This window comes from Heterocephalus glaber, unplaced genomic scaffold (assembly GCF_053883595.1).
Source record: "Heterocephalus glaber isolate CG9 unplaced genomic scaffold, H.glaber_assembly_v1.0 deba00001689, whole genome shotgun sequence".
NCBI classification, from domain to species: Eukaryota; Metazoa; Chordata; class Mammalia; order Rodentia; family Bathyergidae; genus Heterocephalus; species Heterocephalus glaber.
This window is the reverse complement of record NW_028258414.1, coordinates 9,472,734-9,498,086: the sequence shown is the minus strand read 5'-3', so window position 1 is coordinate 9,498,086 and position 25,353 is coordinate 9,472,734. Positions and strand designations below refer to the sequence as shown.

The 25,353-nt window shown below is 51.0% G+C and overlaps 1 protein-coding gene across 2 annotated transcripts in view; it reads right to left on the bottom strand.

Moving 5' to 3' along the window:
• Positions 1-25,353, bottom strand: part of Smad3 (SMAD family member 3) — a 94,615-nt gene that overhangs the window by 23,753 nt on the left and 45,509 nt on the right. Inside the window, exon 1 of one of the 2 annotated variants that reach the window (XM_021237020.2) lies at positions 11,517-11,675. The exons of the other annotated variant lie outside the window; for it this stretch is intronic. The gene's annotated coding sequence lies outside the window, so the exon portion shown is untranslated. Of the gene's footprint in view, positions 1-11,516; positions 11,676-25,353 lie in introns of those variants that run through there. 2 annotated transcript variants of the gene reach the window in all.

Below are 25,353 nucleotides of genomic sequence, written 5' to 3'. Positions count from 1 at the left end.
AAGAAATCAAATAACAAATGCTAGCGAGGCTGTGAGGGTTAAAAAGAACCCTTTGGCATTGGTGGGAATGTAAACTAGTACAACCACCGTGGAAATCAGTATGGAAAGTCCTCAACAAAACTAAAAACCAGAAATCCCATTTGACCCAGCTATTCCCCTTCTAGGTTTCTTCCTCAAAGATTTAATGACATCATATTACAGTGATCCACGCATACCCATGTTTATAGCAGCACAATTCATATAGCTAAATCTTGGAAGCATCCTCTATGTTCATCAACAGATGAATAAAGAAAATGTGATATTTATACACAATGGAGTACTACTCTGTCATAAAGAAAAACAGATCATTTGTAGGAAAATGGGTGCACCTCAATACTATAAGGTTAAGTGAAATAAATCAGACGCACAAGATTAAATATCACATGGTTTCTCTTATATGAGAAACCCAAATTATAAATAAAAAGCAAAATAAGAGATAATAGGAATTGAGGAGGTAGATCTTTCTCAAATGAGAAGGGGGTCAAGAGATAGAGGGAGGGGAGGAAAAGGATGTGTTATCTACATGTACCAACTCCCCAAAAGGGACATAAACATTATACACTACAAACACGTACTAATACAAAAAGTTCAAAACAACCCAGTACACTGTCCACCCATTCCACTTCTGAGCATTTACCAGCAGAAATGAAAGCGTGCATCCAGATACTTGTGCATGAACAGATAAAACACGGTGGCAAATCCATACCAAGGAACACCACCCAACAAACTGGAAGAATGGGCTAATGATACATGCAAAGTTGGGACTGGATCCAAAAATAATTACACCTAGTGAAAGATGCCAGACCCAATCCTGTTTGTGAAATTATGGAGTAATGTAAAGTAAAAAATGCAAACGAATCCATAGTGACAGAAAGCAGATGCGCAGTTTCAGGGGGGGACTGCGGGGTGGGGGGGCAGGAATGAGCAAGGGCATGAGGAGACTTTTGAGGGGCAAAGGTTATGTTTGTTGTCTTGACTATAGTGGTGGTTTTAAAGGTATAGACACATGTCAAAATTTATCAAATTATACACTTTAAATATGTGTAGCTTATTTGCAAACCGTATCACAATAAAAAAAAAAGTTTAAAAAAGAGGCAAGGGCTTTGGACTTGGATAAACCTGGATGTAAATCCTGACTCTGCTCGCTATGTGAACTTGAGCGAGTCACTTCCGGTCTTTCATTTTTTCATCAGAAACAGCAGCCCCTTCACTGGCCCGCTGGGAGGACTAAGTGATGCTCCACGAGGAAAGCCCTCAGCACATAGCAACGACACCATAAACAGCAGGAATGTACTGTCGTTACCTCTGCATACCATGACTGTCACATGGGCATGACAGGGTCTGGCAGAGGAAAGCCCGAAGAAGGTGCTCAGATACACCTGTCCCTCTTCTGCTTTGGTGATCTGAGGCCACCAATGGGAGGGTCACAATGAGGCCACGGGTCTGCTCTGAATTTTCACAAGGCTTCTCTGCCCCTGCTCTCACATCCCCCCTGTCCCTACAGCTCATCAGGCAAGTCCCCTAATGGTGCCACTTCACTGTGTCCCCGGACATCCAAGAGGCATGGCCCAGTCCTAGGGTCACACAGGATCCTGATGACAGGGAGATGGATGGGCACACGCTGTCTGGCTCTCCAGCTGACAAGCACATGACCACCAGGCTGACTTGGCTGGCTTCTCTAGAAGTCATCTAGTCCGTGCCATAAAATTCCCAAACTCAAGACAAGAAAGGCATCTCATTCATTACTTCTTCTGCATCAGCGACTACTCCTGGCTCAGATTCCGGGCTGCCCAGGGCCCAGTGCCCTGGTGCTGTTCCTTTTTCCCTTTCTGTCCCATTTAAAACACGCACTGATGCTTGTTAAATAGTAATAGTGAGCTGGGAGTCTCTGCTGCTGGGTTTAATAGAGCTCTGTTTTAGGAACACGCCCTCCCAAGCCTTACAGGGCACCGGGCCCACTAAGTAAATCCAACAAAATAGGTCTTAATTCTGAGCTGATGTCCCCATAAATGTGCTTAGTGCCAGAAAAAGGGTCTGTCTCCCACCTACTCTTCCCTCTGCATCAGTCTCCTCCCAGCCCCAGAGCAGCTGCCATTGCACAGAGCAGAGTCCCAGGAAGCAACCTGCTAGTACATGGCTGAGATCGCTGCCCACACCCAGTGACTTCCCGAGACCCCCAAACAACTTTCTCCAGCAACTCTCTCCAGCTCCTTTGACAGAAGGTTTTAATCTTTAAATACATCCCTCACTAGCCAAATAATTTCCTGTGGGAGGAAATTAGGTTTCCTCCCATTGGCTCCAAGTAGGACCTGTAAAGTGTCCCAAAATGGTGGGGGGAGCCACAGCCTGGGACACAACATGGCCATGCCAGAGTTCAACATGAAGGTGGAGCCCAACAGGGTGCTCCCCAGGGTGACAGGGCATGGCTGGGGCCCCTCAGCCAAAAGCCTCTCCTGTCGTTGGTACCAGTGATCAGCCACCCACATCGATCAGGGGGAGCACGGGGATGGAGGTACAAGTTCCAGAACACATCCGATGTACTCAGCATGCACTCTGGCCTGGGTGCAATGTCATGACACAAAAGCAGGAACTGGAGCATACTCAGAGAACTGAGCATCACTGTGTGTTTCTCCCTGCTATCCTGCTCCTCTGCCAGCACCACAGGATCCCCAGGCAGCTGCTGCCCTTGGCCCATGCAAGGATCTGAGCCCAGTGAGACACAGGAGCAAGAGCAAGGATGAACAATCTCTAGCTGGAGGTGAGTCTTTGGAGTGTTTGTTACACAACACTAGCTGACTAATACAGACTCCACTAAACTTGCCACAATCAGTATCTCTGTATACTAATTGGGAAATAGGGCATCTGAGAGGTTAAACCAACTTTCCTACAGCCCAGAGTTAACATAAAATGAAGCCAGCCTGTGTGACTCACAGCCGGTGAACCTCTGAATGGGGAACACCCCATTCCTGACCTTGACTACACTACCAGAGAAGACTGGGCCAGTTCAGAAGGATTAATTTTTATTTATAGAAAACAACCTACCTGTAAGCTTTGGGAGTCAACTTGCATAAAATGTGACCTTACCCCAAATACTCATCTCAAGTTGAAGTGGCCCAAGCAGCATGTTAATTAATAACTGAGAAACCAAACCCCAGCAACCATTTCATCGAGGTTCACTCTATCTTTCCATCTCCCCCACACGCCCTTTAACATCTGCTATGTCAGGAAAGGTCATCTCTGATCCTAGCTTTGCCAGCAAGTGACAGGAGCCTACACTCGTCGTCACACACGTACACCATCAGCCAGTGCCACCGAGCTGCCCTCTGTCGTACCCGCCCCTCTCACCCGTCCCTGTGACTGCAAGCAAGCTGCTCTGCTATCTCTGGGTTTGCTCAGCTGCAATAAAGTCTTTCTTCTCCATTTTTCTGGAGTGTCGCATTACAGATAGGTTTTATTTTTTTTCTTTTTGCTTTCTGGTTCAAAGGAAAAAGCCAGGCTTGAATGACTTAAGTGTGGGTTCAGTGCTCACTGCACAGAGCTTCAAGGAAGGCAGAGAAAATTCAGGTGATGTAAAAGCCCCTTGCAGTGGTCGCTCTTGGCCTGTGGGTTCCTGGCATCCCCCAAGAGCACTCCTGCAGATCTCAGAGCCTGCCTGTAGCCAGGGGAGGCCCAGGACAGCTGCTTGAGGGAGCAGTGCTAAGAAGCACTACCTGCTGGTAGGAATGTGTGATCTGGGGGTTCACAGTGTCCATTCCTTTCGGAAGCACAGGCAAAGCATCCTTTATTCTGGGCCAGAAGTTATGAGTTGAGTCTCCCAGCTGCACGTGACAAAACAGAGGTCTGGTGTTCAGAGAATAAAGTGTCCAGGCGAAATAATGCAATGTGTCCCTGAAACCCCACTATGGAGAATTGTGCTACAGGTACCCAAGGGCCCCTGAAAGCCGCTAGTTTAACCCATTCCTCCCTCGAGGAGGAAACAGACTCTGACACACTGAGCACCTGCTCAAGGTCAGGATGACAAGGGCTACTATTTTTTTTTTTTTTTAAAGAAAGGGAGCAATTGATGGCCCTGAGTTCAGGACATATAATGTAATGTCTTGTTCTATAACATAGCCTTCTGAAGTTTTAAGTTATATTGAAATTAAAAGTTATCAGGCTGGGGATTTAGCTCAGTGGCTCCACTGCCTGCCTCACAAGCACAAGGTCCCAAATTCATTCCCCAGTACCAAAAAAAAAAAAGTTATGAACAGAAAGAAATCAAGGGTGGGAGAGGAGCAATTAGTGGTTGGTAAGGCACTTATCTAGCAGAAAGAAAGACGGAAGGATGGAAGGATGGGAGGGAGGGAAAGGGAAAGAAAAGGAGGGAAGGGAGGGAGGGAGAGAGAAACAGACAAATGACAAACCAGGCCAAATGCTGCATATACTGATCACTTTGAAAGCTTTTAATTCTTGTTATTTCAACTCTTTTTCCAACTTAAGGTGTTCTTCTCATTTGCCATCACACAGAAGGAACTGAGGGAGGGGACCAGACTCTGGGTAACTGGGGTTATGCTGTGAGCTCTACCCAGGGACCACACAACCCAGCTCTGCCCATTTCCCAAGCATTCTCCGCAGCTCCGGAAGTATACACGGGGTGTGTTTTTAATATCCCAGCTCCACTTGGCCACAAGGAGCTGATTTCATAAACAGGATTTCATAACTCTAGGCACGTCCTACTGCAGTCCGCCTACCAAGGACAGCCCCGTTTCTGTCGGAACCTGCAAGTGTACAGCACTGAGAGCTTTGGCCTTCAGCTCTGCCAGTCTGGGGAAAAGCAGACGACAACATGCCAGGCTGAGGTCCCCACCCCACCCCCCAGCCAGCAGCTGATGTCTCGGCTTCCATTTCTCCTGGATGCTTCTCCAGAGCAGCAGGCTCAGGACCTTGGCGAGTGGCCCGGGCAGATGGGGTGCCCTGAGTGGGGGCTGCAGAGGTCATAGGAACCTTCTGGGGGGATTCCTGGAGGAGACAGCCCGAGAACCCCTCACCTTGCTCTGTAGAGAGGGCTGGAGCCCCCCCAGAAACTCATCCGGCCCTTCAGGCATCTCATCTCCCAGGGCCAGGGCCAGGGCCAGGAGGCCCAGAAAGGGAGGCCTTGGATCAGTGGAGGAAGCTCAGCCTGACTGTGTCCCATCATCTGAATAGCATGCAACACCCAGCACTTTTCCATATCCAGCTTGAGTGAAGGGAAACCCGGAGTTCCTCTGTGTCAGCACAAGTGACACGGGGTCGGGTCATTCATTCAGGAGAGCCTAGAGTGTGTTTACGCACAGCCCTGGCTACCTCCTGCAGGTGCGAGGAACACCCCCCCCCCCCAAGTTGTGATGCACCAATTTGTCTCCAGATTTTGCCTAGGGTTCCCTGCAGGAGGCAAATGCGCTGCCCCTCCACTTCTTGAGAACCCCCAGATTAAGGAAATGCCCCCAGCTGGGCCCAGGTGGAGGGAAACAGAAGCCACTGAGACCCCAGAGCAGGCGCTGGCCCACGGCTTCTCATGCATGACTACATTAGAGATGGGGACCCTGCGGGGGACAGGGGTCTCATCGCTTCCATTTCACAGAGGAAATATTCACAGGGTGTTGGACAACTTGCCCTGAGTCACCCAGAACAGCAAGAAGCAGTGTCTGGGTTGAACCTGGGTGTCACACTCCAAACCTAGTTCTGTGTCACTGCAAAACAGTGTGAATGAGCAGAGGGTCCCCTTTGGCTCTGAGGAAGAAGTCATCCTCGTGCCACGCGAAGAAAGAGGTTAAACCTGGGGGAGCAGGAGGAGGAGGAGGAACAAATTTCCATTTAATGGCTTTGGTTTTCACAAGCTGTTTTCCTTCCAAGCACATGGACAGGGAGTGTTCTTTCTCAAGTATCGCAGGATCACAGAACCCTTAGGACACAAACAAAAGATGTGATAAAGACCTGGACTGAGCCCTGATTACTGCAAAACACGGGAGAGTTGCTAGGACACACAGAACCTCCTGAATGACCGCTTCACTCTGTGGGACACCTGCTGCTCACATCCACGTGGAGTGGAACTCATCCCAATGGCAGTTCATTGGTCTTGAAGAGATCTCATGAAATGTTTAGGACCCACACAGGCCTTGGCCATCTTCTGATCGGCTGAAGGCAAAGATGCATTTACCCCCAGCTTTTCCTACAGCCGCCACCCCTACAGCTGATCTCACACCATGCAAGTAGGGACAAAGGTACCACGCTGGCGAGCTGAGATGTCGCGTGGGCTGGGCTCCCCCACAGCAGAGCAGGTCACGGGCCAGCGCCTGCAGACCCAGCTTCCAAACCACTTTGGGGACACAGATCAATCTGCACGGTCCATGTGAAAGAGAATAAAATAAAATACAAAACTGAAGCCCGTAGGACAAAAGGACTCCTTTCTATAACCACACGATGCTCCATTTGGGGAAACAAAAATGAGTATTTAGGGAAAACATTTATCAGCCTCAAGAGTCTAACTTTGGAGGCAAAGGTAAAAAGAGGGGAGAAAGAGGCGGGTTCGTTCTGTCTCCTGAACCCTCTGCTCTGAAGAGGAGAAAGCAAGTGTGGCAGCAGCAAGGGAGGTGGAAATACCCATCTCAAGCTTCTCTGAAAGAAGATGGAGAAACACCTTTGTTCTCTTAAAAATAGTAAGGGCAGGGCATGGAAAAGCCACCTCCCACGACAGCAGCAATTTCTCAAGTCTTATCTGCTACTGGACTTCAGTATTAGCTGAGTTCACAAAGCGAACAATTCTTATTACAGGGCTCTTAGTCACTGTTTTTCACTCTCTTCTACAAAGTAGCGACCACGAAGCGCTGTCTCCTCTCCCTCCCTTTCTTCCCAGCGTGATTCACCACCCGTGGGCAGGCGGCACGCGTGGGGCTGGGCTCCGCTTTCTTCTTCCTTTCCCCAGAGAAGATTCTCACGGCCTTTCAGGGTAAGGCGAATGGAACAGGACAATGATGAGGACACCTGGCTGCCTTGTTCTAGCAAAACAAATTGAAGAGTTTCCAAAGACTCAGAGAAAAAGCAGACGGGTGTTTGTGACTGGAGAGCTGGCGGGGGAGAGCTTTTGTGTTAACTGTACAGTTCTGACTTCCTTGATTATGAGTCACTGGCAGAAAGATAGCACGATATCCCGAGTGCTATGGAACATGTAGTGTGTCAACTGTGTGATCGAGGGAGGCTAGAGCGGAGGGGTGGAGCTTAGGCCAAGGCCTCCCTCAGCTTCTCCTTTACCACACTCCTAGTGAAGTCGGCAACCACAGCCCTTGCTTCCTATTTGTTAAGAGATCCCCCAAAACCTTCCAGCTTCTCAAACCTCCCAGTTCAGTCAGGAAGGCTAAAAGCCAGGAGCAGAAGTAAGGTGGGGGGGGGGCATTCCATGCCAGAAAAATTCATTTAAGGACCACGGAATAAAATAAATAACCGGAGGACCTCAGAGTCTGGCCAGGACACCTCTGGCTGTCACCCCATGAACACACTCCTCTTCCCAGGACACGGCCTCGCCAGCCTGCAAAAGCAATTTCCACTGATCTGTGAGCACACAGTGGGTGTCGTGTATGTCCCAGGCACCAGAGTCCAGGGGCAGTCCCACAGCCAGTCAGCATTCCTTTCCATCTGGGGTGCAGACTCCCTGTGGCACCTAAACAAAGGGCTCTGGTTCCTTAGGGGCAATTTTACCCAAGACATCAAAAAAACCCCTCTGGGTAGGAAGACGGGAATTCCAAGTGGGCACAGGGGAAGGCTTCAGGTAACCCAGGCAGGCACTTACAATGCAAGGGTGGCAGAAGCCCTACTGCTGACACTGCCCTTGTCAACTCATGGCTTTCGGCCAAAAGCTGCATCCCTAAAAAGCTACAATCAAGAGAACAGAAAAGGGGACGCTCTCTCCCTAGGGTTCTGGACACTCGAAACTGTCTCATATATTCAGGCATCCCCACTCAGCCTGGCCCCGCCTACCACCAAGTAATATCCACAGCCACAGCATCCGGTGGCTCTTTCTGCCTGCAAGAAGCTCCCTCCATCCTGTCTCCTTGGAGGCCTACGCCCCCAACTGTCCCCATCATTTAGCACCAAAGGCCTGGTATGATTACATAACTCCTGTGTTTCGGCTTCCCTGCCCGATGGGGGTAGGAACCTGTGGAAGGCAGGGAGACTCGACTTAACACACCCAAGTAGGTTAAACTGGCTCCATTCCACAGTGGCTCAGAAGATGGAGGAAAGGGACAGAAGCCAACCAAGAAGTTGAGCCTGGTGACACACATCGCAGCCAGAGGCCCAATACCAGAGACCAGCTGGTCTTGGGTACAATTAGAAACAGCAGGGGCTGACAGCACAGTTCGCTGGGCTGAGGGGCAACAAGGGAACTGCGGGAGGTGAGAAAATGCTTTTGAATGAGGAAGCTCCGCCATGGCACCTGCCATGCCAGAGAGGCCAAGTCATCCGTGGCTAAGGCTGCAGGGAGAACTTGAGTATTGCCGGACCTCTGCTTGACAAACATTAGTCACCTGGAGACTTTTATCAGCTGGATCTGCCAGCTGAGAAAGCACGTAGACATCTGGGCCCCATCTCGGAGCAGGCAGGTGCTCCCTCTGGCTGTGCCCAGAGCCAGGCGGGACAGCAGCACGGTGGCCTCAACTACAAATGACGGCCCCGCCTCGTCTCTCATGTCTCCTCAACTCCCAGCACCTCTAGACTTCCTTCACCCGGGAAAGACACCAAGAAGGACAGGTGTCTGTGTCCACATTCCGACTCCTCACTGCCTGCCCGCACCCCTGGGTCACCCAGAAACCAGTGACCAAGAGTCACTCTTGGATGGTGGCTGGGTGTGGGGACACGGACAGTGACTCAAAGTCCTTTCTTCTCGACAATCAGAGAGGGTAAGGGGGGCACTTCAGGACCCTCTGCAGGTGAGAAACAAACAAACAAAATGGCAGTGCTGAGCAGCCACCCCTGAATTTCAAAGTAGTTTCTAGAACAAGTTGGTGCAAGGTCAGGAGACTATGAGATGAGAGAATATTCCAAAACGATCATCTGGGACAATTTGTCTTTTGTTGTTGTTATTGTTACTGGGGATCGAACTCGGGACCTTGAGCTTTCAAGGCAGGTAGCAGAACCACTGAGCTAAATCCCTGCCCCTATTTGTCTTCTTTTTTAATACACAGGCTGAGAGGGTAACGACTCGCTCTGCAGCCTCCCGAGCTTGGGTCAGGGAGCTGAAATCCCTGCTTGCTCCGCTAGGCTCCAGAGAGCAGCACCCAGCCCCACACCCGGTGCTGCTGTTCATGGCCGCGCCTTGTGAGCAGGTCAGCCACTGCCTGGAACACGACTCCTTCTGCCCCCTGCAAGTGCCACCGAGCCTGGCATAGAGCAGGCAGTAGACACAGCACACTCCCTTGCTTCATTAAGTGAAAACGTATGGCCAATAAACTTTAAAGCATATTTAAAAGAAAAAAATACTCCTCCATAAGAAACTTAGAAAATGGAAATACAACAAAAAACCCATGAAACTTTTCAAATGACAAAAAATTCCCAAAAGTCAGCATTCCTCCCTTTATATCTATATAATGAAACATTACCCAGCCATAAAAAGGAACTGACTACCGAAACAGGCAAAAACTTGGGTGAATTTGAAAATAATTAGTGAGGACAAAGAAATCAGACAAAAAGAATATCTGAGCCATGCTCCCGTTTATACAGACCCGTAGGAAAGGGAAGCCTCTGGCAGAGAAAACAGGAGCGCCTGCGGTGGGAAGAGGTGGAGAGAGATGGTGGGAGGGAAGGGAGGAGAGAGAAAGGAGCCTCCTGTCCGCTCTGCCCTGAGAACCAGGGAAGACCAAGCCCCGCCCACTCTCCGCGGGGCCTCAGAAGACAGAGCACAGGGGCTTTAGCCATCAACCTGTTCTTGTCGTCTCTTCCAGAGCCCTCCGTCCCCTTGGGACAAACACAGGCACAATTTCCACCCACACCCACCCATGCCTGGTGACCGGGGGACATACCAACCCCAAGGTGGGTCACAGATAAAAAAAAACACAATTCCAGTTAGCCAAGATTTTTTATCTGTTCACATTTCCCAGCCTTTTACCACAGCCGGAGTCAAACCTGGCTTTAGAAGGGACGACGCTAGAGAAGGTACAGAAAGGGACATGGGTAACAGGAGCTGCTTGTTATACCAAAGCTAGCACCCAGTCAGCTGCAGGGCCCCGGGGGCTGGTACACACTCAAGAATGTCCTAATGCACTTTAATTCCAACCTGGAACCCTCAGAAAGCCTTTAATTCTCAAATCAAAGTGTTCTCTTCCCAGTCTTTAAAAGGGTAAAAGCCAAGAGAGGATTTCATTGCACTGTGGGAGGGTCCCCTCCCCTCCCTCTACTAAGAATCCTGGCACGAGCAGACAGTGGGGAATAGCAGGGAGGAAACCAAGTACTGCTGTCTTCACACTTTATCAGAAAACCTGACAGCCGTAATCCCAGCATTATGGGAAGCTGAGACAGGAGGATCCAAGTTTGATCCCAGCCTAAGCAACCTAGTTAAGACCCTGTCTCTCACGAATGTTTTTAAAAAAGGACTAAGGATGTAGTAGCTCAGGGCAAAGTCTCTGGATTCAATCCCCAGGACAGGAAAAGAAAAGAGAGAAAAAGAAAGAAAACCAAGGAGACAGAACTGGGTATCTCAGGGCGCCTGAGGTTTATCCCCCACCCCCAAATGAGAGCAAAAAGAACAAATCTGGTTCTTAACATCCTGAGGCCTGTGTGAATGATTCATATTCATTCTTTCTCTCTCTGTTTTCCAAGATAAGCACATCACACAAGAATCACTGAGTCTCACTGTGTAGTCCAGGCTGGCCTTGACTCACTATGTAACCCAGATCCTCCTGCCTCAGCCTCCTGAGTGCTAGGATCAGTGTGCACCACTACACCCGGCCAAGAACTAGTTCCTAAGTTTCCTTTGGCAGCTGCCTTGGATCTGGACCTGCCCAGGCCGGGTCTCAATGCCTCAGGACGATGGAGCTCTGGAGGGTCATTGTAGGGAAGCACAGAGAGGGCCTCCTGCTTTGCCATGGGCTCAGCATCAGCTACGGTCACTTCAGCACTGCCCAAATGCCAAAAAACAGGTAAAGAGAAAGAACATTTTAAAACTGGTATTTCACATTGTCCCTGGTCAAGTCAACCTTCGGCCCAAGGTTTGTATGGTTCCTAAATGGAGCTTTCGTGACTTTTGGGGAGGGGAGGTGCGGACCGAAGGGTATTTATGAAATCTCTGCTGGGCTCTGGCAGGGACTGCTTTTATTGATCTAGACAAATGGAAGTTACAATGCCTGGCACTTGTCTGAAGCCAGTCTCAGGCCTAACCCAGGAAATGGAGAGGAAATCAAAGGGAGAAAAGAAGGCAGAATGAAATGCCCAGAGGAGCATTGTCCCCTGCAGGGGACAGGGACAGTACTTACAAAGCAGCCAATGGCTCCCTCCCCGCAGGCCATAGGCTCAGGGACCCTCTGGCCTCTGGTGGAGACCCAGTGCCTGGGCAGGGTCAGCCCTGGTGGCCTGCAGGCTGCAGGGTCCCAGGAACCAGAACGGAGCATAGAGCCATAAGTAACGCCTCTTCCTCACCCACGCAGAGGTTTGCTTTGGGAACGTGGCTTCCCGTCATCCCAAGAATGCACACCCCACCCAGGGAGAGACAGAGCCGGAAGAGCTTTTACAGCCTCTGCCAGCAAGGCTGAGAGCCACAGGGAGAGGTGGCAGGGGCTGCTGCCTGGCATGCGGGACTGAGTGTGGCTTGGGAGGTCACAGGGCAGAAGAGAGGGAGCCCACTCTCCCCCCGCCTAAGAGCTCTCATGCTCCCCACTACTAGGAGGAAAGCCCTAGAAACACCCAGAAAGAACAACTCCAGGGGATGCCAGTCCTCTCTGCAAGCCTGTCCCAAATGCTTCCAGAAAGGAGCAAGACAGTCTGCCCCGACATGCTGAGCAGATCAGCAGGAAAATCCCCTTTGAGAGAAATTAACAACCCCAAACAAAACTGGTAAAGGCAAAAATTACACTTCTTAAACATTTGATGAAAATTAAAAACAGACCAAAGGAACACATGTTTTGGCAGTATTTTTTAAAAATTTGAAAAATTTACCAGGGAAAAAATAAATCTCATAGTAAAAAAATTCAACACAAAACCAAAAGCAGCAGAACTGCGGACAATGAAAGTCACGGATTTAAAAATGAATGAAAGAATCTGGTAACTCAGAGACATGAAGGATTTTAACCCAGGAAAATGGGACTTGGTTGAAATACTGGTGTACAAGAAAATTCCAGAATGGTGGAAGCTAAACTACAATCAGTACCAACAAGCAAGCAACCAAGTAAAACAGAACCAAATTTTGTGGTGAAACGAATATGGAAAAGAAGAGATCTTGATGTGGATAATTTTCAGTTAAAAAAGTAAAAAAGAGCAAACTTCAGGACAGTTTTGCGGCGGTGAACAGAAACAGCTGAGGTATTAAAGTGACTTGCAGAGCCCCTCAGCCACCTGAAATGTTCAGGGTGAGCCGCCTGAGAACATCAACCTGGTAGAAATGGTGAGATGAAACATGCCCCGTACTGCTTCGCAAAAATGTTCAAAGGTGAACCTAGGCAAAGCCACAACAGCAGCCTGCTGTGCCCCCTGCCCTGGAGGTCCCCATACCTGATGGACAGACTGGCTGGGCAGACCCCAAGGACTTCTGGCTCCAGCCCTGGCCACTGGCCTGACCATGGAAGTGTGTCTGGGGACACAGATCCTCTTGCGAGTGGCACTGGTCCACGCAGGTTGCAGAGCTGCCTGCTGGGAGCCAGGGACGCCGGCACTGCCCCACCTAGAGGAACCCAGGGACCTCCATCTTCTGCCCCAGGGGATGGAGAGAATTGTCTGCAGGGGTTGTGGACAGGCCAGGAGGGCAGAATTTTAATCGTTACTTCTCCGAAGGTTCTAAGCGTCCTACAGTAAGCCTGTATTGTGGCAGGGGCCAGGGAAAGAAGGGAGCCCATTAAACCAGTGCTGTGAACAGATGCCCATTTCCTAAGACCCATCTTGCCAGGAAGTGCAGCCAAGATGGGCAAAAATAAAAGGCAGGAAGACAAGCTAGAAAACTCATGATCAGAGAGGAGAGGACAAAGGCTAAACAATGCTGATGAAAAAGGAAAAGAAAGCATGATTTTGAGCCGCATTTCAGAAACTGACTCGTTTAACAAGAAGGCAAGGAATAGGAAGGAGACAAGACTATTCCTAGTTTTTCTCTTGGCTGTTGGAAACACACCGAGGCTATTTACTAGCACAAATGCAAAGAAGGAAAAATACACTGGGGGAGTTAGAAGACTCTCACTTCCTAATTGCAAAACATACTCTAAAGCTACAGTAATCAAAACAGTGTGGTACTAGCATAAAGGCAGGCACATAGGTCAATGAAATAGACTTCAGAGCCCCAAATTGAACCCTTGCCTATATGCTAAATGATAAATGACAGAAGTGCCAAGAATATTAAATGGGAAAAAGATAGTTTTTTCAGTAAGTGGTGCTGGGAAAAATGGATATTCACATGCAAAAAAAAAAAAATTAAGTTGGACCCTTACTTAATAATACCATATGCAGAAATTAACTCAAAATGGGTCAGACCTAAATGTAAGGCTTAAAACTATAAAATTCTTAGAAGATAACATAGAGGAAGTTTCATGAAACCGGATCTGTCAATAATTTCTTGATATGTCACAAATAGCTCAGGCAACAAATGACAAAACTTACCCTAAACTAAAATTAAAAATTTTGTTCACCAATTTTATGTATTAGCAACACAGCAAAACTGCAGCCCATAGAATGAAGAAAATATTTGCAAATTTCCTTTCTTACATTGGGCTAATATACAGAATATACAGAGAACACCTAACTCAACACAAAAAGGCAAACAGCTCAATTAAAAAAATAAAGGCCAGGGATTTTGCTCAGTGGCACTGTGCCTGCCTCACAAGCGCAAGGACCTGAGGACTTGAGTAGATATTTCTCCAAAGATACACAAATGACCAACAAGTCCATGAAAAGTTGCTGGGTATCATTAATCATTAAGGAAGTGAAAACCAAAACGACAAGGAGAGGCCACTCACACCCATTAGGATGCATATTGTTAAAAAGTTTGAGGTTAAGCTGGGCGTGGTGGCACATGCCTGTGATCCCAGCACTTGGGAGGCTGAGGCAGGAGGATGGATCACCATGAGTCCGAGGCTAGCCAAGACTACATAGTGAATCCAAGGGCAGCCTGAACTACACAGTGAGACCCTGTCTCAAAAAGAAGTCTGAAGTTGAAAAAAGAGCCCACCTTGCTCTGTGATAGGTAAGCATTAAAGAGAAAAGTCAAAACACCTGCTCTAAGAATAAGGGACTCTGGGTCACATTTACTTACGAGGACGTTCCAGATGACCTGGGAAGTCAAGATGGCATGATCACAAATGTATTTGCAATAAAGTAGGGGTGAAATTGAGTTTTAAGTCAAAGGCAATGAATTGATAGCTGAGGGATTCTGCTCTGGGAGCAGCTGGGTTTGTGCATCTTCCTGGTCTTGGACACTGGGGCTGCTTCTCCCACACTGACCATTTGGCTCGTCTGGTTCAAACACTTCCCCATGGGGCCATGGGGCTTTGCACAGGATTTACTGCAAAAGCCCAGCTGGGACAGATACTCACCAACTGCAAGAGCAAAATTCTGTGGGAAGGGAGGGAGAGGAACAGGAGGGTGGGTATGCAAGAGGCCCCAGGGGCTCTGCATGTGTAATAAAGAAAGGGAAATCACAGATATCTAAAACAGACATGAAAAATACTAACACTCGTTAAATCTAACAGAAGGTACACGAGTAAGTCACTTTTGCCTGTTACTTGAACATTTTACATTTTATACTGCAGTGAGAACACACGCAGACCCAAACATGTACACACACACACACATGGACACCAGGCATCCAGCAAAGAGGCAGCTGAGAAAATCAAAGTTCAAAGCACTTTGCTACGTAAACACTTGGGAAATTCTTGGCCTGAGAGAATATACACAGCAACGTGTTAACTTGTCCCTGTCTTCTAAAAAATGGTGTTGTTATAAAGAAAATGAGATTTTAAGTATATATATAAGTAGAAGGAAAAGTGAAAAGTCTTGGGGAAGACCTCCCTGGTTCCTGGCACTTTCAAGAAGCTAGGGGCGGGTGCCGGGGATTGAGCTCAGTGGTGCCACCGCCTGCCTTGAAAGCGCAAGGTCCCGAGTTCAATCCCTGATACCAAAAAAAAAAGAAGCTAGGGGCATCAGTTCAGCTCATCTAACAGCGGGACAGGGTGCCATGACCCCTTCCCTTCCCAGAGGGACAAAGCCGCTGGCCAAGATCACACACAAGCAGCCAGGCAGCCAACTCCTGGCCCAACTGTGAGGCGGACTCACCAGGCCAACCCCCCTTTACCCAGGGTACAGGGCTCTCTCCCCTCTACAAAGCCACCTCTCACCCCTCACGAAGCTGAAGCCCAGACTGCTGAGGACTGACAAAGCAGGGAACCTTCTCTGCCACCTCCTCTCCTGCCACTCGGGCCAGCTCCGTCCCCAGCACCTGCCAGCCTCCATGGCAAGCCCCAGTGACCATGCCTGCCTCTGACCCCGGACACAGCCCTGCCCTGCAGGACGCTGAGAGGCTCCAACCCCACCTCCACCACTGCTGGCTGGGGACTCTTGGTTCAGGGCACAGTGCGCTCGCAGCTCTCAGCAGGGCCAGGTGCAGCAGATCGCAAGCCCATTCCCCAGTGGGACAGTGTGAGACAGTCCTTAGCAAGGCCCTGACAACACAGCCCTCCACTCCCAGCTTCGGCATCCCTGACAGCGGGGGACACATCTTTAATAACTCCATCCCCCTCCCACACACCGTACCTGATGATCGAGTCTCCAAGGAAAGGGGACTGGGGCCTTGAAGACAGGACAGCGAGGCCCTGTACGAACTCCTGGGATGAAGAAGCCACGGAGATGAGAACTCTGGACACTGCACAAGTGGCTTCCTTGCTGCTGCTGCTGCCTCTGTCTGTCCATCTGTCTGTCAGAGTGTCTCACACATACTATAGAGGAAATGACATCCCAGGGCTTCACCTCCAACAGCCAGGGGACAGCAGTCCAAAGGCCTCCTTCACCCTCTGCAGCTCAGGGACATCTAAGGCCTAGTTCATCAGAGCGAGCAGGGAGCCGTCTGCAGAGCAGACCGAGAGTTCTGTGTCCAAGGCGGGGGGACGCAGCCTTGGAAACCACCAGGCTACTTTGAGGAAGGGAGCAGCCGCTCTTTTCCCTGTGACCAGCATGGCATCAGTGGACACTAGTTTATCAGAAGCCAAGAGTGCCTGGGAGAGGGAGACCCTGACCACACTGTCCTGTTGCCTGCAGAGGGAGCATTTGGAATCTCAGGTGCCAGATGCACAAGGCCACGCGGACAGGCACCCAAGGACAGAAGCGCTGGCCACGGGCTCAGGACAGACTGGTGCTTCCTAGGGGGCAGTGGGACATGACACTCTTCTGGCAGAGGAGAAGGAAGAGGTTCTATGTAGGGTTTTTCCCTTCCACCTCCAGCCACCAGGTTCACCCTGCCATGAAGGCAACCACCTGGAGGAGAGGTGCAGACCCCATCCCCTCTGGCATCCACCCTGGGTGTTACAGTACTGGAGGGGCCATAAACAAGCTGGACAGACTGGGGAGGGATCATGGGTGAGGAGGTGCAAGACATGAGAGGACAAAGCAGATGATGCTGTGCAGGGAGGAGAGAGATTGGAGGGGACAGGACGGAACGTGCCACAGATGGAAGGCTTTGTGATGGGCTGGAGTTGTTACAGGAGCCCAAGAAAGAAAAACCAACACCCTGCTGCGGAGCAGTGTGGGGTGGCGGCAGGAGGCTAAGGATAAAACGCCCATCTGACATTGTCACCTTCCTGGTTCTCAGCACAGCTAAGCATGGCCTGCCACTCATCTGCCAGAACAACAACCCGAACTTACTCATGAGCTCATCTTCCTAGACAGGGAAACTGGGCTTGGAGCTGCCCCAGGCACACAGCTAATAAGTGCAGGAGCAGGGACCCGACCGGGACCTTCTGTCCAGTGCTCTTTACCCACAATTCTTCCCATCCCAGACCCCCAAGGCTCCTGCCTCCCAAACCAGAAGGGAAGTCTGGGAATCCTGGCTTCTGGTCTCACTGCCCCCTGGGAAGCACCAGTCTGTCCATCTTGGCCCAGCCTCTATCTTGCCAGATGAGGGAGTACATGTTCCCAGGGGACAGACTGGGGCTCAAACACCCAGAGGTATAAACGTCCCTTGTTTTCCCACCTCAGACAATGGAAAACAGTGAGGATATCCTTCTCAAAACCTCTGGCAGAGCTCTGGGGATTAAGCTACTCACCACCAAAAGTTTAATTCTCAGCATCCATTTTCTGTCCAGCACTGGGAGGGTTGGGGGGGCCCCAGCATGGGAAGTAGCTGTTCAGATAAGGAGGTAAGGGGCACCCTCAAGTATTTGTAACAGTGGCTGCACGGGTGATCTCTGAGGATTCACTTTCCCTCTCTACAGGGTGAAAGGCTTGCTGGTTACTCTCCAAGGTACCTTGCCTCTAAAACATAAGACCCCTCTGGTCACTGGTCAGAACCAGGTCCTCTGCAGTCTGCTCAGGCCGTGTGTGCCCTGGAGATGACCTGGGCTGGGAGGACCACACCCTGAGCCTGCCCTGCATAATGAGGGCAAGGGGCAGCCTGGAGGGATGGAGGGTCCCCACTGGGGCTCACACATACTCGACCTCTCTGTCCTGCTGATGCAGTGTCAGCCAGGCAGGGCCTGGGAAAAACACTGTATCTTGGGCAGGCTGATCTCCAAAGGACATGGGGACCGGCCACCTTGCTTGACACCAGACAAGGCCTCCCGGAATGATATGAGCAAGCTTCGCTTCCGGAGCAGTCCCCAACCCCATCATGGAAGTGAGGTACACTAGCTAAGTCAGGGACCCGGAGTGAGCAGCTGGGAGCTCTATGACCTCCAAGAAGTTAAGTGTCTGAGAATCCATTTCCTCCTTGTTACACCAGGACTAGGGGAAGAAGCCATGAAGTGGACGGTGACCCGGTCCCCTGCATAATCAATGCCTGGCATTCGATGGTGTCAGCCACTATTCAACATCCGGGAACACTGTGACTGCACTTAAAAATCACACAAATGCATTGAGAATGAAAACAAAAATCCCAAGAACATAACTCAATGCTTGGCCAACAGAGCTCAATGAATGGCCCCTCGGTGGCTGATGGCTACACAGACAGACAGATGAGTCAGGAACTCTTCGTTCTCAGCTCCAGCATAGCCGTTCAGTCTCCTGCAAGGAACTGCCACTCTCCACACCTCAGCTTCCTACACTGCACACTGGGAACAAGGCCGAGAGACACAGAGCACTGCTGCGAGACGACAGCCCAGTAATCATACCATGTCCTCAATAACCATTTGTCGAGCAAGTAGATGAACAAGGGACTGCATGAACATATGTATGTAGGAAGCGCTAGCTTGCTCAATCCCCCACCTCCCCACATTCCTAGGGGCTCCCCAGGCAGAAAGTCCTGGCTGCTCGGAGCTTCACAGGGAGCCTAGTTTTCCCAGGGGCAGAGGGAAAATGGCCCGGCACTGTGCCCTCTGCAACCACTGCCCTCACCCCTCATCCCTGCCACATGGCCCCAGTAACTACCACCAGCCCAGCCCCACTAGGGTCTGTGATCAGATGAAGCCACCTTTACTGCTCACCACCACAACCAGTGCAGCCCCAGGCCCCCTGAAGAGACGTCCCCAAGCCAAAGCTCCTCAGGGCCCCTCTTGTGCCCTGGTGCCATCCCTGAATACTTCACTGAGCTGCTGTGTGAAGGAGAAAGGAACAGTTAAATGGAAGGAGTCAGTGACCCTGGTCTGGATCGCAGCCCCACCTCTGCTTGTGTGGCCCTGGGTAAGGTGCTGGGCGGGCCTCTCTGAGCCTCTGTTTCCTCACCTGCAAAATGCACCTGGCATCCACCCACGACACAGGCTGCCATGAGCATTAAATGACAAACAGCATGTTCAGCCTGGCATGTGGGATGCAGAAGACAAGAAGCAGGTGTGTGTCCCTTAGTGGAGAGAAGACCGAGCTCTGGCCCCGTTCTGCTACCTCTGGCAGCGTAACTCAAATCAGTCCCAGACCCCTGAAATACATATGTGTTATTTCTTGGGCGCTATTCTCTTCCCAGGCAGACTCAGCTCGAGACAAGATCCCCACTAGCTCCTGCCTCATTTCTCCCATGTCGAAGGTATACAAAAGACGGGCTGTTACGAAAACATCAAAAGAATTCAGAAACTGCAAGTCACCATACACCAGAGCTGTCCCTGTGGGATCTACATACACTGTTCCTTTCATCCTTACAAGAAACCTAGCTGGAAATGACATTTCCTGCACTTTACAGATGAGGAAACTGAGGTGCAGAAAGGTTGAATGACTTGGCCAACGCTACTGAATGCTCAGGAGCAAAAGCTGGGGGCCAAACTCGGGTGCAACTCCAAGGCCAGGCTCCTCCCGCTGTCCAGGAGACACAGCATTGCAGCCCAGGCCCTGCTTCTGCATCACACCCATCCTGAAAACGCACCCCGGGGACTCCACTTCCTACCCCTGCCCACCAGCTTGGCTGGAGGATTTCCCAGCAGTCAGCACAAACCACAAGACCAAGTCCCTGTAGCACGCACCCACGGCCGGCCGGGGCTGGGCTTGCGTAGTTAGTCAAGCTTTAAACAGGGGATGAAGGGAAAGCGGCTTCTCCCCTGTTGCCTTTGAACTTCCCAGCCAGGATGCAGGCTGCAACCAGAAATAACTAGTGAGCAACAAAGGCCCAAGAGCTGTTTTCTCAGAGCAGCTCCTTAGCCAGGCTGAGTGTTACCACACCGAAGAAGCGCAGCTCCTCTGACGCCATTAAAAATAGCTTCCCATGGGCTGGGGATTTAGCTCAGTGGTTTCACTGCCTGCTAGGCAAGCACAAGGACCCGAGTTCAATCCCTGGTACCAAAAAAAAAAAAAAAAATAGCTTCCCTGCCACTTCCAGCCTTGGCTGTCCCCTGGGCCCTGGCTGTCCACTGCGGCCCCCATGAGAAGGCCCCGAGCCCAACTCGAGGATGGTCAGGGGACAGGGGCACAGCCAGCCAGCCACCCAGTAAAGGGACAGTTCAAAGGTGCAGAAGACACAGCCCTTCAACTTCAGGTGTTCCCAAGTCAGGCATGAGGGACAGGGAACTCAAGGGGACAGCCCAGAGGAGCTGATCAACCACTGCCAAGCGGGAGCCATGTGTCTGAAGTACGGCCAAAGGCCAAGGGCCCTCCGGTACCGTGCGCAGGCTGCAGCACAGAGGGGACAGGCCAGGTGGGCTGGAACCCTGGGAAGCCTGCCAGGGGACACAGCGGAGGAGGAGCAGGACTCAGACGGACCAGAGCACACACGGTGGCTGGTGGTCAAGCCAAAGCCACACTCGCCCTGCCAACCCCTTGGTTTCCTTTTTTAAAGGGGAATGGACAGCAGGCTGAGGGGAGGGAGGAGACAGAAAAACAAAACGCCGGTAGACGTTCCCAATCGACCTCAGACAGGGTAAATATTTACTCATCCATTCATGAGCCTGGCTCTGTGAACGTCCCCGGCCTGGGCCACCTGGGTTTATGCTGGCGTCTAGTCTTGATCTGAGGCCCGAGGTGGCCAGTCCATCCCCTAGCTTGTCTGTCTGAGAGCTAAATGGATTCCATCTGATGGCAGTGGAAAAACTGACCATGCCAATGACCTCGCTGCGCATGCCAGGGCACAGGCAGTGGCAGCAGCCGGGGCTCCCCTGATGCCCACCAGGTGGAGGGTCTGAGTGCGTGGTGGGCAGGAGCTGCTGTGTCCTCGCCAGAAGGCTGTATAGAAAGCACAGTGCATTCAGGTCCATGGAGGGTGAGGGTTAACCAGGGTCAGCCCCTGGGCTGCTGTAATGTGAAGATCATAAGCACCACAGCAAAGAGTGTTTAAAATGCAGATTCCCAGGCCCTACCACCAGAAACCTGAGGAGGGGAGAGAAACAGTTGTCTCCATCAGCAGCTGGGAGACGGGAGGCCAGGGGCCCTGAGGTCTGGGGTCTGACTTTGCTTCACCACTCGGGAAGCAACAGGGGACGAAAGTCACACAGAACCCACACCTCGGGCCACTCACCTGCAGGGGCCTCAGCACACCCAGCCTGGCCCGCCCCGCAGGGTGACACCAGACCCAAGGAGCGAACTGCAAAGGCTAAACTTAGGGGACGTAGTGCATTCTCACAGCAGGGCCCTGGAAAGGTTGGCCCTAACAAATGAAAAGAGGAAAACTAAGCCACCCCCAGGGACCCGGAAGCTGCCGTCACACATAACTTCTCAGCACCACACACCCCATGCACAGCCAACGCGCTTGCTCTTGCTCAAAAGCCATTGCTCAACACAGGCCAGCGTGGGTTTCTAGGCCAGCATCCTGTCCTGTGGGAATCCCAGTGTGAGGTTCCTGGTTAGGCCGCGGCTGCACTCAATTACCCACGGCCACGGCGCCTGCCCACATGGTGCTTTATGGTCAGCACACTTGAGCTGGGCAGTGACCTAACCCTGGGTCACTCACAGCAGCCTCCGCTGTCATCCCCCTCCGCAAGCACAGCCCACACTGCAGCCGTCTGCTCCCCTGGGCATGACTCAGAGGAGTCAGTTGTCTTTCAAAAATGCTTTTCATATTTCAAATCAAAAATAAATACCACGCACTCTGGACGCCAGCCAACACAGATGTCTCTGTTGAGCTATTAAAGAGAAAATTCCCAAGGACTCTGACAAAGCAGTGGATTTGCACCAGCCCAGCCCTGCTGCCTGCATCTTCGGTGGGCGGGGAGGGACCTGTGGCCCGTGACAGTGAGGCCGGTGGAATCGAAAAAGGCCAAGTGTCTCAGGGTGGCCCACTCAGAGGACGCAGTGGCCCTGGGGGGACAGGCAGAGGCTGTGCACAGGCACGGAGCAGGAGTTCACCTCCACAGAGAGAGGTGGCGGCAGCGACACAGCTGCTAGCCCAGGCGCAGAGGCACAGGAGGCCTGGCCATGCGGCAAGGACAGCCCAGCACACAGGGATGACCCAACACCAGGGCCCGGAGCTGCTCGACTCATCTGCCTCCCACGGTCCCCTCCCTCACCTTTGGTTTCCAGACTGGGGACTGAACCCAGGGCCTTCCCACTGAGCTACATGGCCAGCCTCTTTTTTTTTTTTTTTTTCTTTTTACTCTAAGAGTCTAAGTTGCCCAGGCTGGGCTCAACCTTGCAATTCTCCTGCCTCCGCCTCCCCGAGTGCTGGGATTACAGGTGTCCACCACCATGCCCAGCTCCCTCCTTCCTTTCACCTGACTTGCCAAGCCCTCAGTCCCTTGGGCTTCCCCACAGGGTGCCCTAAGGCCACGATGGGCAAAGCAACATGAGACTAAATCAAGCACAAGGGAGGGTGACACCACTGGGGCCAGGCTGCAGCTCAGGGGCAGAGCATGTCCCTAGTGTGCTCAAGCACTGTCCATCCCAGAACCAAAAAACCCAAAAGCAGCATTAAGCCGAGCCAGTGTGACGTGGCACACAGTTTTACACTGAGCACTTTTCACAAGTGCTTTTCAATAAACAATCTAGAGACCTGATTTGTGCTTCAGTCTTGCTAGTTAGTGGGAGACACAGCTCTGTTCCCAAGCCTCACAAAATAAAGTGGGGGTTTTTTTGTTTTCTTTTGGCCTTTTGAGACAGGGTCTCCCTATGTAGCCCAGGCTGGCCTCGAACTCAGTGATCTTCCTGCCTCAGCCTCCCGAGTGCTGAGATTACAGGCATCTACCCCCAGGCCCAGCACAAAATGAGGCTTCTGAATCAGTGAGGAGGATACCCCAAGACAATAAAAAGTACAGTACAGTAAACACACAGACCAGTAACACGATGGCTTATTATCAAGTCTTACGCACGGGACATAATTGCATGCACTATGCTTTTATAACACTGGCATCATCGGGAACACATGAGTCGGGGCAGTGTCAAGATGCTGTGTCACCAGGCAGCAGGAACCTTTCACCTCCATTACAATCTTGTGGCCGCTGTCGTCCGTGTGGCTTGTCGCTGATGGAGGCGTCACGGTACAGTGCGTGCCCCCAACCTCACAGTGGTTCCCCTTCCCGATGAAGAGCCCAGTGGCCAAAGTGGCACTGGCCAGGTAAGGGCAGCCTCCTGCCTGTAGCCATCCAATCTGTCCTCCCGCCCCCTCACTCCCCAGCTCTGGATGGGTTTCGAATGCGTATGGTGCCAGAAGCATCCAGGAGTGCCGGTCACACCTGGGGGTCCATAGCTTCCAAGGCTGAATTTAAAAGCCCAAATTTAATGTCAGCTCTGTAATTTCTGCTCAATCAAAACACAATGTGCACATCAATGCAAATGTCATCCTGACAAACACAACTATGTGTTAATTATAATAGAAAAGAACTCGAAAAATATTTAAGGAACCCATTAAAAATGGGCAAGCCATCTAAATACACACTTCTCAAAAGAAATGTAAATGGCCAATAAATACAGGAAAACCCACTCAATATCTTCAGCTGTCAGGGAGTGTAAACCAAAGCAACAATGAGAGCCCACCTCACCCCACTCAGAATGGCGACTGTGGAAACAAATTACAAATGCTGGGGAGGGCACAGGAAAAAAGGAAGCCTTAGACATCTTTGGTGGGATGCAAATTAGTACAGCCACTATGGGAAGGTTCGTGGAGGTTCTCAAAGAGCTAAGAATCAGTCTAGCATATGACCCAGCAATTTCACTACTGGGCACCCAGCTGGAGGAAATGAAGTCAGCACAGAGAGACACTGCACACCCGTGTTTATCACAGCACTGTTCACGATGGCCAAAGGAGCCAGCCTAGATGCCCATCAACAGACGGATGGATAGGTAATATGTGGTATGTGTTATACACCGTGGAGTATTACTTAGCCATGAAGAAGAACAAAACTGTGTCATCTGCAGGAATATCCATGGACTGGAGAACTAGGCTGTGGGGAGGGGGAGAGAGTAGAGGGGTGCTAAGAAGGGTGGATGGACGTGATTAACACATTAACCTTATCGATGTGTACAATGAACATGAATAATTAAAATATAAATATCATCATACACCCTGGCCCACTATGTTACTGGGTAATAGGGATTATGGTTTTTACTCACCAAGGGACAGCCAGAAACTTTTTTCATTTTTCCAATTCCCTTTAAAAATATTTCCAGAAAGCACCTATCCATCCTTCTCCCCCAGGTCTGTTTTCTCTGAAGAGCACAGTCTTTTCCACTGACACCCCCACCTCGGGCCGCAGTGCGGGGTCCTCATTATGGAGGCCAACAAGCCGTGTAAGCAGCGGAGTGGACAGTGCCCCTGGCCACCCCAGCACACTCCCTGACCATGCCTTTAAAAGCGACAAAAGCCTTACAACAGAGCCAACACGCGTACTGCATGACGCTCCAGCAAGTCCCCCAGCCCTCTGGACTTCAGTATTTTTTGCTATGAAACTCATTTCCTGAGGCCTCTCTGGCTCCAACCAAAGGCCCAAATCTAAGAGATTACCAGTGACCGTAAATCCTCACCCCGGAAATAGGTCAAAGACCCCTGGGGAAGCAGCCCTAGCCAGCCTGTTCTTAAAGTCATGAGGAAACCAAGAAAGCAGCCACCCATGGCTTGGGGAGGGCGTGAAGCTGAGGGTCCCTGATACTCACAGATCAATTTCTCTAGGAAGAAAAGTATAGCCTTGAGAGTTTACTCATTTACAAAATGAAAATATTTCATTTGCTCTCTTTTTCTTTTTCCAGTACTGGGGATTGAATTCAGGGGCTTCATAAATGGCCTGGAACTTGTGATCCTCCTGCCTCAGCCTCCCAGAGCACTGGAATTACAGGCATGTGCCACCACACCTGCTTGTATAGATCTTTCAGAAAGACCTAAAGGTACTGTTGGAATCCTTCCCATAATGCGGCTGAACAGCTGAAAGCCAGACAGTTTGTTTTCTTCTTGAATGTTCTAGTGAAGTCAGAGCTCGCTCTCCTCAGCAACCTCCCTCAGCACCCGGAGCCTCCCAAAGCTGCCCACGGAGGCAAGGGTGTGAAGAAGACAGAGGCCACATGCCCAGCTGAGGACACATTCCCAGGGTGGGATGTCCAAGGAGCCAGCAAGGTGGCCTCGGGGTTCACAGG